Source organism: Schistocerca americana, chromosome 5, assembly GCF_021461395.2.
Source record: "Schistocerca americana isolate TAMUIC-IGC-003095 chromosome 5, iqSchAmer2.1, whole genome shotgun sequence".
Classification (NCBI taxonomy): Eukaryota; Metazoa; Arthropoda; class Insecta; order Orthoptera; family Acrididae; genus Schistocerca; species Schistocerca americana.
Genome location: NC_060123.1, coordinates 89,553,436 through 89,567,970, shown reverse-complemented (window position 1 = coordinate 89,567,970; position 14,535 = coordinate 89,553,436).

The window sequence follows — 14,535 nt, the reverse complement described above, 5'->3', positions numbered from 1 at the left end:
TTAATAGTAGAATATACTATAAAAATGGCAGTGTAGCCATGAACAATTCTCTCTGTGGAACAATGGAGGCATTTTCGCAAGTTTTATCGAATGTAAATATGTGTCTGAAAACCTAGCAGTTAAATATAAAATGCTCTATTCTCAAAACACACCCTAACGGCCACTACTCCTCCACTTAAATGGAACAAGGCAGGTGTTAAAAATGTAGCCTGAGGAATAAATTATCTAAACCCAAAAACAAAGACGATGTTGTATGATTAATTTATTGGATTTGAAAATAAGAAATAATAACGGTACATAATCGGGATGTAAACGCAACCGACAACTACTGAGCCACACATTACTATGAAGTCTAGCTGTTCATATAAACATAAAATAGCGTCTATATACCCTCCATAGTACAGCCCTGAAATAAGTTTTACTGTCGTCCCCTCAGATGTATAAAAATTTGCTACAGCAATTGGTTTTAAGCTTTCAATTATATATATAAGTTAAACCAAAAGCTGAAAGCAATAACACAATACGAAAGGAAAACATAAATCCGTTTATAACAATATAAATTTTAAGTCTAACATCTCAGTCAAAACGGTGATATAACTTGGAAAGAATAATGTAGTCTAATACGTCGCTTCAGAAGATATTAAAACATGATTTCATATCAAACGAAATACTGTGAAACTGGGATACATAATATTAAGCGCAAAGAAAGAGACAAACAATATGTGGGACAAACAGACCTAAACTTTAATAGAAGACTGAAAGGTAATTTCACGGCCGCATTTTGTGCTAAGCCAACTTTTATTTTACGCCTCGTCAATAATAAACATTCTGTGAAAAACGTTGAAGAAAATTTACAGATTTTTTGCATGACTCCAAACAGTGTACTAATGAATACTGTAGAAGAAATGGAAATCTAGACCACAAGAATAATAACTAAACGAACAAATTTACTTCAAGGAAAATCACATTTATGATTTGTTTTCTGATTTACTTTAAGACAAGTGTTTTCTGGTTTTGACGATAGTAGACTGCTTCTGTCAAAGCTTTCTGGCATCCACAGGCGTGAGGAATATATATCAACGGTGAATTTCAAACAGTAACACTGATCAATTGCTTCATTGGTCATGCTGTTTGTACAGCGTGTTCTAGCAGGAATGCTCAGTATACAGAGATATGACAGGAAAGAACATTCGAAGCAAAAATGTCTAGTAAGAAACATGGGCTCCAGAATGCGTACCTTAAAAAAGATGAGTAAATACCTAAGAACCTTGAGCACTTGTTCATCTTCGTTAGCATGAAACACATCTCTTCTATTGAACAAGTGTTCATAACTCTCAACGTAGGCATTTTAGAACCCCCTTTACCAGACAATTTTTTCTTCTTTTGGTCCATAATACTTCCTCCCAAAATCCGGAAAACGAAGAGCTTGGAAGACAGTCTCGAAGACGATGCAGCACTTAAAAACTCTTAAGGTAAGCATATTAGAGCAAATGTTTACTAGAATATTTTGTTTCGAATGATCCTTCCTGTCGTATCCCTGAATGTTGACCATTCCTCCTGAGACACCATATGAATAATCGCCGTCGCCGCCATGGAAATTGCATTGTTCGTACATGACATCTTCATTCGATTACTATCGATGGACATCGCCGTGGAAACCGTGGACCCCACCCTCGCTACAGCCAATAGATCACAGACCTCCTGCTCACGTCTCTAACGACTGACACCGCCCTGACGAGTTGTAGAAAACATTGAGATGTCAAATTTGTGTGGTTTAGCGAGCTATACAAGCAATGTATATGGCGTTTTCGTACGTTTGTCGATGTTACGTCTATAATACTCAAACTGCGTTCCATGTGAGACACATGTTGAGTAACTTATGCTTTACACAGTCAAACCTCTGTCGTTTATGCAGCACACCTCTTATCAGTATTTACAAAAGGTAAAATTGATGTTCGCGTAAATTTTATACCAAAATATTGTGAACTTTGAATGCATAGCACTAACTTTAAGTCATATCTCATGTTCGCTTTCTTACTACGAAACCACACTGCATTAAAGGCATAATTTCAGACTGGATTGTAAACGAGACTAGTCTTTGCATAATGTTTAAGAAATACTGTTTTTATTTCACTATTCTCACGGAAAGTTTAAATGAATAATGTTAACGAAACAGCCGGTGGCGTAAGAGAGTGAGCTGACAGTGAGAACGCATAGATGGTTTTCGTAGGACAATTCGGGGCTATTTTCCTGATTCACAGGCCCAGGTGTTCAATATTGATCTGTTCGCCTCGGCTTTCCCAACATCAAAGCAGTACGATGTAGACATCGTTAACCCCCTGTGACCTTTATACGGAAGTGAGAGAAAAAATATATTCCAACATTCCACATTGCGAGCGTCTGCTAAAATTTCCTACATTAGGAATTTAGTTGGAGAAGGATTGATGAGGAAGTTATATGTGCAAGTGTGGATAATGAATATTGGGAAGGGTCAAGAAGTAGAATATAAGTGATAGGACGGTTATGTAATTGTGGTTAAGCAAAGATAGGATGGCTCGGAGTCCTCATTTTAAAAAGGAAGATGTAGGAAGGTATATAACTGAAACTTCATGGCAGATTAAAAGTGTGTGCCAGACTGAGACTCGGATTCGGGACCTTTGCCTTTCGAAGGAAAGTGCTCAAGCTGTGAGGACGGGTCGTGAGTCGAGCTTGGGTAGCTCAGATAGTAGAGCACTTACCCACGAAAGGCTAAGGTCCCGAGTTCGAGTCTCGGTCCGGCACACGGTTTTAATCTGCGAGGTAGTTCCATATCAGCGCATACTCCACTGCAGAGAGAAAATCTGATTCAGGTTTATAACATTAGATGAGCAAATCTCAGGAATAATTTTTGGATTGGAATGTATGCATTTGTACTGAAAGTAGGACATGATAGTAGACGTGCGGCTGCAAACCAGGTTTTCCAAAGGTGGGGGATACAGCGGAGTATTGGGATTGCGTTCTGAGGTTTTGAGTTCTTCTGTTTCACCACATCTCAAATGCTTCGATTCTCTTCTTTTACGGTTTTATCAAAGTCCATGTTTTTCTACCATACAATGCTGTGTTCCAAACTTGCAGTCTCAAAAATTTCTTTCTCGAATTAAGGCGTATGTTTGATACTAGCAGGCGTCTATTGGCCAGGAATGCCCTCTTTGCTAGTACTGGTCTGCTTCTTATGTCCTCCCTGCTCCGTCCATCGTCAGTTATTTTGTTGCCTAGGTCGTAGAATTCCTTAACATCATCAACTTCGTGACCATTAATATTGTTGTTAAGTTTCTCACTGATCCCGTTTCTGATACTTCTCATTTCTTTCGTCTTTCTTCGATTTACTCTACATCATACTCATTACTTATTTTAGTAGTCATTCGGTTCAGCGAATCCTGTAATTCTTCTTCACTTTCGCTGAGAATAGCAATGTCATCAGCGAATCGCATCATTGACATTCTTTCACCTTGAATTTTAATTCCACTCCTGAATCTTTCATTTCAACCATTGCTTCTTCGATATACAGATTGAACAGTAGGCGCGAAAGACTACATCCCTGTCTTGACGCCTTTTTATTCCGAGGACATCGTTCATGACCTTACCCTCTCTGGGTTCCCTTTTGGCTCTTGTACGTATTGAATATTACTCGTATAGCGTACCCATACTTTTTGAGAATTTCGAACATCTTGCGCCGTTTGACACAGACGAACTCTTTCTCCAGGTCGACAAATCCTGTGGACATTTATCGACTTTTCTTTAGCCTTGCTTTCATTATCAACCGCAATTTCACAACTGACTCTCTGGCGCCTTTACCGAAACTAAAGCGAAACTTACCGTCACCTAATACATGTTCAGTTTTCCGTTCTTCTCTATGTGATTCTTGCCATAACTTGCATGTATCAGCTGATGCGTTCATTGTGAGATAATTCGCTCACTTCCAGCTCTTGCAGTATTCGGAATTGTGAAGTACAGGACTGGCGAAAGCATTCCAACTATTTCACGACATGCAAAACACTTACCAGCTGGTACAGGGCAAGAACGGTGGGATGTGGCGAACGGGTGCACACTACTGGCAATTCAAATTGCTACACCAAGAAGAAATGCAGATGATAAACGAGTATTCATTGGACAAATATATTATACTAGAACTGACATGTGATAACATTTTCACGCAAATTGGGTGCATAGATCCTGAGAAATCAGTACACAGAACAATCACCTCTGGCCGTAATAACGGCCATGATACGCTGGGCATTGAGTCAAACAGAGCTTGGATGGTGTGTACAGGTACAGCTGCCCATGCAGCTTCAACACGGTACCACAGTTCATCAAATGGTTCAAATGGCTCTGAGCACTATGGGACTTAACTGCTGTGGTCATCAGTCGCCTAGAACTTAGAACTACTTAAATCTAACTAACCTAAGGACATCACACACATCCATGCCCGAGGCAGGATTCGAACCTGCGACCGTAGCGGTCATGCGGTTCCGGACTGTAGCGCCTAGAACCGCACGGCCACTCCGGCTGGCATCAAGAGTAGTGACTGGCGTATTGTGACGAGCAGTTGCTCGGCCACCATTGACCAGACGTTTTCAGTTGGTGAAAGATCTGTAGATGGTGCTGGCCAGGGCAGCAGTCGAACATTTTCTGTATCCAGAAAGGCCCGTACAGGACCTGCAACAAGCGGTCGTGTATTATCCTGCTGAAATGTAGGGCTTCGCAGGGATCGAATGATGGGTACAGCCACGGGTCGTAACACATCTGAAATGTAACATCAACTGTTCAATGTGCCGTCAATGCGAACAAGAGCTGACCGAGACGTGTAACCAATGGCACCCCATACCATCACCCCGGGTGAGACGCCAGTATGGCGATGACGAATACACACTTCCAATGTGGGTTCACCACGATGTCGCCAAACACAGATGTGACCATCATGATGCTGTAAACAGAACCTGGATTCATCGGAAAAAATGACATGTTGCCATTCGTGCACCCTGGTTCGTTGTTGAGTACACCATCGCAGGCCCTCCTGTCTGTGATGCAGTGTCAAGTGCAACCGCAGCCATGGTCTCCGAGTTGATAGTCCATGCTGCAGCAAACGTCGTCGAACTGTTCGTGCAGATGGTTGTTGTCTTGCAAACGTCCCATCTGTTGACTCAGGGATCGAGACGTGGCTGCACGATCCGTTACAGCCATGCGGATAAGATGCCTGTTATCTCGACTGCTAGTTATGAAGCTTCTAGGATCCAGCATGGTGTTCTGTGGTGTGCATACTGTAAGACCTTCGGTACACACACCATAAGATTATTTGACTTGTCGCTCTAACGAAATAGGCGAGTGTCCGCAATATCTCTCGTGGTCTTATCGTGGCGTGTTTATCTTCTGCCTTTAGGTCAGACAATAGAAATGCCACTTGCACGCTTAGAGTAGCAGATTGATGGTGAGCAACTTTAAACAGAACTTGATTAATTTTCACACACATTTATTAAAATAATAACAATCATAAACCTTACTTAACTTGATTCTGGATGCTATTTACAATTGACAATCTGAAATTCCTTTGGTCTTGGTACGTTAATCTTATTTTCACAGATCTCTGATACTTGACGAAGTGTCTATTCATTATTCTTCATGGATATGTACAGGGATATGGTAATCTTACTAAGCGCAGACTGAAACTTGACTGCAGACTAATGCAGACTGACTAATCTGAGGTCTGTACACTCGTTATATTACCTCAAGTGGTCAGGTATCACCGCGCGAGTGTGATCCGCGAGGAGAAAAGGTTCTATGTTAGCAGCAATCTCATTGGCTGCGTTACATATTAATACGCGGATCGGCGGAAACAGAATTTGGTCTGTCTCTAAGACAGCGCCATCTCGTAGTGCGGAGACGGACGAGCGCTGCGCCTGCGCTGTTGGGCTTAGCGGGGCGCGCTCTATTGTGAAAGTTGTGTACGCGCTGACTACGCGGAACTATGTACACAAGACGTTCCATATTACCCTCCTGAACCTACCGATTCCATATTCTGCTAACAGTCATTGGATCTCGACCAACGCGAGCAGCAATGTTGCGAAACGATAAACTGCAATCGCGATAGGCTACAATCCGACCTTTATCAAAGTCGGAAACGTGATGGTACACATTTCTCCTCCTTACACGAGGTATCACAACAACGTTTCACCAGGTAACGCCGGTCAACTGCTGTTTGTGTATAAGAAATCGGTTGGAAACTTTCCTCATGTCAGCACGTTGTAGGTGTCGCCACCAGCGCCAACCTTGTGTGACTACTCTGAAAAGCTAATCATTTGCATAGCACAGCATCTTCTTCCTGTCGGTTAAATTTCGCGTCTGTAGCACGTCATCTTCGTGGTGTTGCAATTTTGATGGAGAGTAGTGTAATTCTCGCACTTACCAGCTTTTGCGGTCTTCGGAATTGAGAGGTTCAGGATTGGCGAATGCATTCAAACTATTTCGTGACATGCAAAACACTTACCAGCTGGTACAGGGCACGGACGGTGTATCTCAAAAGAAAAGGAAAATATATATATATTTTACATGTAACCTTCATTGGAAATATTCGGCCCTAGTATGTTTTATATTCAAAGATTTAGCGAAAATGTTGATTAACTTGTTGAGTTCGTACACGAAACTGTTGCGAAAGCTTGCTGTAACGCACGCCGGACGGCAGTGCCTGCCCCCCCCCACACCTGTGATTTCGCACTCTCTCCGGCGCCGTCTCCGTTCCCGCCGCACTCGCGGGTGCTGTTGGGAAACGACACTTGCCGCCGCCTGTTCAGAAGACTTCCTGCGGCGATGCAACTTCGCGGCGGCCCGCCCACCGCGTCTCCAGCGCGCCGTGTCGCTTTGGTTTTACGACACGCGCCACACCGCTGTAATTACAGCCGCCTCTGCGGTAACGAACTTCATAAAATGTGGACGCGGCAACGACCAATTACTCCAGTGCCACACTGAGACCATCCGAAGCTGTAATATGGCAACGGCTGGGGAAGGCGGCGCGGCACGTCTGCCGTTTCTCTGCCGCACGTGCTTATATAGCTGACGGCAAGGAATGCGGCGGTATCGAGGCGTAGCTGTAATTTATAACGGCACTGAAATACGGCGCTTCGCCCTCTCAGAAAAAGTGCATTACGCCCGTAACTGTTCATGGTATATCTATAAATGACCTACCAAACAATGTTTCAAACTCGTTCAGGGCTGTTGCGAATGGCACAAGTGTGCACGTAGTTGCCGACACTGATTTTTTTTCCTTTTTAGAGAGACAAAATTGCTAACGATCTGTCTTTGGCACCGTATCTACTGTACATAATGTACAGAAACAAATGAAAAATCTCTTACGTTGTAACTATAAGAATGGCGCCTATTGGAATCAGTCACAACCTTTATGCATACGGGACTATCTGATTTATGTGTTTTATGCTGGTACGACCGCATCATTTTAGATCTGGGGAAAGCAGATGAAATAATGAGAATTTGTCAAATGAATCCTTGGCAAGTGAATTCACCACAATGGAAGGCCACGGAAACCTCGGCCACCAAACAGGTGCATAATATTAGTCAAGTCGAGTACGGAGATCATAGGACGGATGGCTTTTGTCTAATAAGATGGCGAATCAATAACAAGAAATTTGTTGAAATTTTGTGCGGCATCAGGACACGTACACACTTTAATCTGACGATGATTGTAATGTGTCTTTGCGTGGCGAGTTCCCCGACCAGCCAACCATATTTATGTCACAAACATTTTCATTAACTCGACCGACATATGAAAACGATACAAACAGATACGCAGGAGAATGTATGTGAAGTTTCTTTGGCTGGGGCTGTGGTTATACTGCCTTCGCTTATCGTTTAAACCCGAGGGACCACTTGTAAAACAGCACTACAATCTCGAGAGAGGGCGCCAAAATTTTTAAATCCATCCACCTATCGATTCATAAAAGAGAATCTGCGCTATTTGTCACGGATTTTTTCGTTATCGTAAAAATCATAGGCACTTAACCATCAAAAGCTACAGCAGACATGTTCTGTATCGCTGAGAGACCAACTTTCAGTACTCAAAGTCTCCATGTGCCCACACGATTCAACAAAAATTTGGTGCCTCCAACATACCTATCGCCGGCCGCAGTGACCGAGCGGTTCTAGGCGCTACTGTCTGGAACCGCGTGACCGATACGGTCGCAGGTTCGAATCCTGCCTTGGGCGTGTTCTACGCTCTAGGGGACTGATGACCTGTGCAGTTAAGTCCCATAGTGCTCAGAGCCATTTGAACCATTTGAACCAACATACCTATCAATGAGTACGTGGTGAACATTAGACAATAGCTGACGATTTGAAAGGAAACTACAAGCAGATAATCAATAACATTATGGATTATTTACTTTTTACTTCCTAATTTCGAGTCACTGTTGTCTCGTCATCATGTGGTGGGTGTTTATGGAGTGGGCACTTAAGTGTCGTGTTTACAAACCATGCTCACAACTCCCTGGATTTCACTACATCATCATAATTCCAGTGACTAGCTGCTTACGGTATACAGTATAAATTTCCAATAAGCACCAGCCAGCTGATCATGAACCCACAGTGGCTGAATGTTGGCTAGTGGGATACTAAAATGTCTTATTTTGCATACGAATCATCCACTATTTAACCACTGTCACAGCATTCAGCTTCCAGACTGGCAAACACAACACTAAATTACATAAGATCAGGCAAAATATTGGGCTGCTGACAATCCTTCCTTCCTCTTGCCGTCTGACGGCAGATCAGGAAGGGCTAGGCGTAAATGATTCAGTTACACACTCAGTCTTCAACCACAAACCGTTAAGCCACTTGCGCAGAACTAAAGTTTTAAGTGAACACGCATTGACTTTCAGTATCTAATTTACGTTCAGTAATACTTGAAACGTCCCCTTAGAAAACTTAATGAATTACTGTGCCGATAAACCTCCTACTTTATTTGATTTTCAAACAGCTGAGCAGAACTGAACGTACTCAGGCATTTCTCTCTTTACTTATTCTGATCAACACTAAACTGACACACAATATTTTTGGCGCAACGCAATCTGACTTTTAATAATCCCTACAAATGAATGGCCCTGACTAACAATAACCTATACCTTTCAAAAATCACTTACCTCACAAAAATCTTCGTTACTCGAACTACTGCAATACAACAAGCGCCAATACTGCTAGCTAAATAAGAGATTCTAACTACTGAAGGCACTAACTACTGATAGGCATAGTTAGCAAATGAAAGATTTTGATAGAGAACAAGCACTGTATTTACCTTAATAGTGTTCAAAAGTCTATATATATATATATATATATATATATATATATATATATATATGTTGTGTCGGTAGCTGGGCCGACACCGTGAAGTTGAGATGGCTGAAAAGGCAAGCTAGACTAACGCAGACGGGCGTGAAGTACTGGAACAGGATACGTAATTAATGTTAGGAAGAAAAGTACGGAGCAGGTTTAATACTTAACTTTACTCATTGATTGAGGTACATCGATCTTGACGATACACAGGAGGCTTTAAGTACAATCACTGTATGGCTAATGGCGCCTTGCTAGTTCGTAGCCATTAACTTAGCTGATGGCTATTCTGTCTCTCGGCTAATGAGAGAGAAAGGCTTCGTACATCTGGTCGGTAGCTAGGTTCTCGTACAACTGGGGCGAGTGCTCTCTCGTATCACGAGACCTGCCTTGGTGGTGGCGCTAGGTCTGCGATTACACAGTGGCGACACGCGGGTCCGACATGTACTAAATGGACCGCGGCCGATTTAAGCTACCACCTAGCAAGTGTGGTGTCTGGCGGTGACACCACATTCCTCCCCCGCAAATCGGCGAACGGTCGTGTGATAAGGCTTCCGCCCGCCGTGGGGAGGACCACATGTTGACGTATGCGATGAGGTGGCGAGCCTAACAACAGGCGAGGCTGTGCCACCCGCACCCGGCCATTCGGTCCGAGGGGAGCTAGGAAACGCCTGAAAAACTAGTCCAGGGTGCACGTCAACATGCGGTGTATGCGCCCGTAAAGAGACAGGAGGGACCGAAGGATCAACCTCCATTGCGTCGGGGTAGCCGACGCGCGATGACGTCATGTGGTCCGGAGCGGGCGGGAGTTCCATGGCGGAGGACAGCTGGTCACGGGAAGCGATCGGCGGCGCGTGACCCTGGGAGGCGCTTGGCGGCTGCAACGAAGCGTCGAATGCGGGCGGCGCCGGCGGGAGAACAAGCGGCGGCGGCGGCGGCTGCTGCTGCTGCGGCGGCGGCGGCGCGTCGCCATGGGGCAAAATGGAAGGCATCGTCGGTAACACCTGGGGATGAGGCGAGCCAGTAGATGGGTCCCCAGGGCGCTGACCGGACGGCACCGTCGCTGAAAGCAGACGGGGAGCGGCAGAACCCGAGCGACGACAGAGGCGCAGCTGATTGAGATGCCGACGCACCTCACCAGAGGCCCCCAAAACCAAATACATCGCGCGGCCGAGGCAGCGAAGAATGCGCCCTGCGAGCCAACGCCGTGAACCTCGATAGTTGCGATAAAATACAACGTCGCCTGGAGCAAAAGCGGGAGTCTGCCGCTGCACAGGAACCTGATGCGGCGGATGCAGCAAAGACATCAAGGTGCGGTGAGGACGACCGTGGAGCAACTCAGCCGGCGAGCGACCATCTCGGGGCTGAGAGCGATACGAAGACAAAAAGAGCAACAATGCGTCCTTACGAGAATGCGACTCTTTCAATTTCAACATCTGTGACTTGAAAGTCCGGACCAATCGTTCAGCGGCACCGTTAGACTGAGGCGAAAACGGCGCGGATGTCAGATGTTGAATACCATTGGCCTGGCAGAATGACTGAAATTCTGCGGACATGAATTGTGGGCCATTGTCGGAAACAATAGTCTGCGGCAGACCTTCAATGCAAAAAATAGCAGACAACGCTTGGATGGTGGCGGAGGACGTCGTGGAAGACATCCGGACAACAAAAGGAAAATTACTGAAGGCGTCGACCAGAACCAACCATCGAGCATTCCAGAGTGGACCAGCAAAATCAATGTGCAAGCGTTGCCAAGGGGAAGTGGCTTTTGGCCACGCAAAGACCTTCCGCGGCGGTGCGGACTGTTGTTCGGCACACGCCGGGCACGAAGAACACATATTCGTAATCGCAGCATCGATTCCGAACCAAGTACAGTGCTGACGAGCAAGTTGTTTCGTTCGCACTATACCCCAATGTCCTTGGTGAAGAAGCCGTAAAGCAGAGGACTGTAACGAACGTGGGACCACGACTCTGGACTGATCATTATCAGAACGCAACAACAAAACACCACGTCGAACAAAAAGTCTCTCCTTGTGAGCAAAAAATCGGCGAACCAACGGATCCTCGATCCGAGACTTTGACAAAGGCCATTGCGTAGCAACAAAACGCAAAACAGTAGCAAGGACAGGGTCAGCAGCTGTGGCTGTAGCGACACGACGAAAATCAATCGGAAACGATTCGACCACTTCATCGGTTTCCGAATCAATGAACATGCAAGCAAGTTCGGAAGAATCGAATGCTTTATCCTCAGCAACAGGCAAACGGGACAACGCATCGGCGTTTCCGTGCTTAGCAGTGGACCGATACAAGATATCGTAGCGGTACTGCGAGAGGAAAATAGACCAGCGAATGAATTTCTGCGCTGTACGTGGAGGTACAGGCTTGGTCGGATGAAAAAGCGATGTCAAAGGTTTGTGGTCTGTGATGATGGTAAAGTGACGACCATACAAGAAATCATGGAACTTAGTAACACCAAACACGAGAGCCAAAGCTTCTTTCTCTATCTGTGAATAATTTCTTTGCGCAGACGAGAGCAATTTGGACGCAAAGGCAATAGGGCGATCATGGGAGCCAACTTTGTGCGCAAGCACAGCACCGATCCCGAAATCCGATGCATCTACCATCAACAAAAGGGGTTTCTGGGGATCGAATGGCGTAAGGCAAGTATTAGAAAGCAACGCCGATTTCAACTGGCGAAAGGCGCGTTCACATTCCGTCGTCCAGACGAACGGAACACCTTTACGGCGTAAGCGATGAAGCGGAGCTGAAATGGAAGAGGCATTGCGCACAAATTTATTGTAATAATTAATTTTACCCAACACACTCTGTAGCTGTTTCACATTGTGAGGGGAAGGCAATTCTTGTATGGCACGGAGGTGCTCTGGACTCGGATGGATGCCTTGGGCATTAATGACATGTCCCAGGTAAGGTAAGTCACGAGCAAAAAACACACATTTGTCCTTCCTCAAGCGAAGACCATTTTGCCGCAAGACCTGAAATAATGTTCGTAAGTTCGCAAGATGATCTTCTTCTGTCTGTCCGGAGATCACTATATCGTCCAGATAGTTTGCTGCAGTAGGGACCGACGCACAAATGGTTTGTAAATATTGCTGAAACAAGGCAGGGGCGGATGCACACCCGAATGGCAGTCTTTTGAAGCGGTACAATCCAAGATGCGTGTTAACCACCAATACGCGCTGGGATTCGTCGTCCACCGGTATTTGCAAGTACGCATCGGCTAGGTCCAACTTTGAAAAATATTTTCCCGGGCACAGTTTAACAAAAAGATCTTCCGGGCGGGGCAAAGGAAAAGTAGCAGTCACTAGCTGAGGATTCACTGTGGCCTTGAAGTCCACGCAAAGTCTCAATTTTCCTGAAGGTTTTGGCAAAATTACTAAGGGTGAGGCCCAGAGAGAAGCTTGCACACGTTCAATTACACCCTGTGATTCGAGATCGTGTAACAATCTTGCGACCTCATCACGCAATGCGTGGGGAACATTGCGCGCCCTGAAAAATTTCGGTTGCGCGTTTACCTTCAGTTCTAAATGTGCTTCATAGTTTTTAGCGCAACCTAAGCCCGGTGCAAAAATGTCTGCAAATTCGTCACACAGCCGAGAAACACTGTCTGTAGGCACAGTCTGATTCACTGATAGGACCTGATTTACAATAGACATGTTAAACAACTGAAACAGATCTAGACCAAACAAGTTCACTGCAGAAGAAGAACGAAGAACGTAAAATGACACAAGTTTTGTTTGTCCCTTGTATGTTGCAAGAAGGCTGCACTGTCCTAACACAGGAATTGTCTGTCCGGAATATGTAGTTAGCTTAACATTTGCAGAACGCAACGGAGGTTTGCCCAGTTGTTTGTACGTGTCATGATTGAGCAATGAAACTGCAGCTCCGGTATCGAGCTGGAATGGTATCACTTTGCCTTCAAAGTCTAAGTCCACAAAAAGTTTATTGTTCTGCTGACGACAAGAGCGACTGTTTTGTGCAATTGGAACAGACACTGGTACAGAATCACTTGCTAATTGACGTGATTTCCGGCGACGTCGACGCACAGTTTTTGTGGGACGATCACAGTCACTGTTAGAGAAAGTGTCACTGGACGAAGCGGAATTAACGACATGAATGTCCATAGGCGAAGGTCCACGAGCCTGAGTGTCCCTGGTTCGATTCCGGCGCGAAGCAAAGGGCCTGGAATGATTGTGATTGTCTGATCTGAGCTTTTTCTGGCAAACACTTTGAACATGTCCTTTCTTATTGCAGAAAAAGCAAATAGCTTGGCGTGACGGGCAATGTTCACGCGAATGTCTAGTAGCACACCGCGGGCACGATTTCACTACATTTGTGGGCTGGCGCGGCACACGTGGCTTAGTGCGCGGCGGCAGCTGTGCGGACGTGTGCGAGGGCAGTTGACCGGGCCGCGCAGCTCGAGAGCGCCCGGCGGGCCGGTTAATGTTACACACAGCTGGCGAAGTTTCAAAAGATTCCTGAGCACAGTCAAGTGTGTCCTGTCTATCCAATATGTCTATCACTTGTTGAAGGGAGGGATTAACTAGTTTCAAAATTTGCTCCCGTATGCGAACATCAGAAACGTTCTGTGCAATTGCATCACGCACCATTGTATCTGAATAAGAAAGACCACAGTCACATTCAAAGGCACAGTCCCTAGTAAGTCCTTGCAATGTTGCTACCCACTCCCTATTAGTTTGACCGGCCGTACGTTTTGTACGAAAGAACGAATACCGTTTTGCAACCACATTAACTGTTTCTTTGAAATAGACATCTAATGCAGACAAAATTTCCTCGTAGGACAGAGTTGCTACGTCTCGTCGGGGAAACAATTTCACTATCACACGGTATGTGGACACACCGACACAAGAAAGCAAAAACGGCTGCCGCTCATTACCTTGAATTCTGTAGGCTGCTAGATGAAAGTTGAACTGGCGAGACCACTCGTGCCAGGTCTCATCGGCTGCCACGTATGGTCGAAAAGGAGGTGCAACAGCGTTTAGTGGCAGCGGTAGCGAAGAAGCGGCGGCGGCCGCATCGGTTTGAATGGTACGTTGACCCTGGACGAGCTGTCCAAGGGCATCCAGTAACGCCTGCGTCTGCTGATTCTGCAAGCGATAAAATTCGGACAGTACATCTGGAGAATGT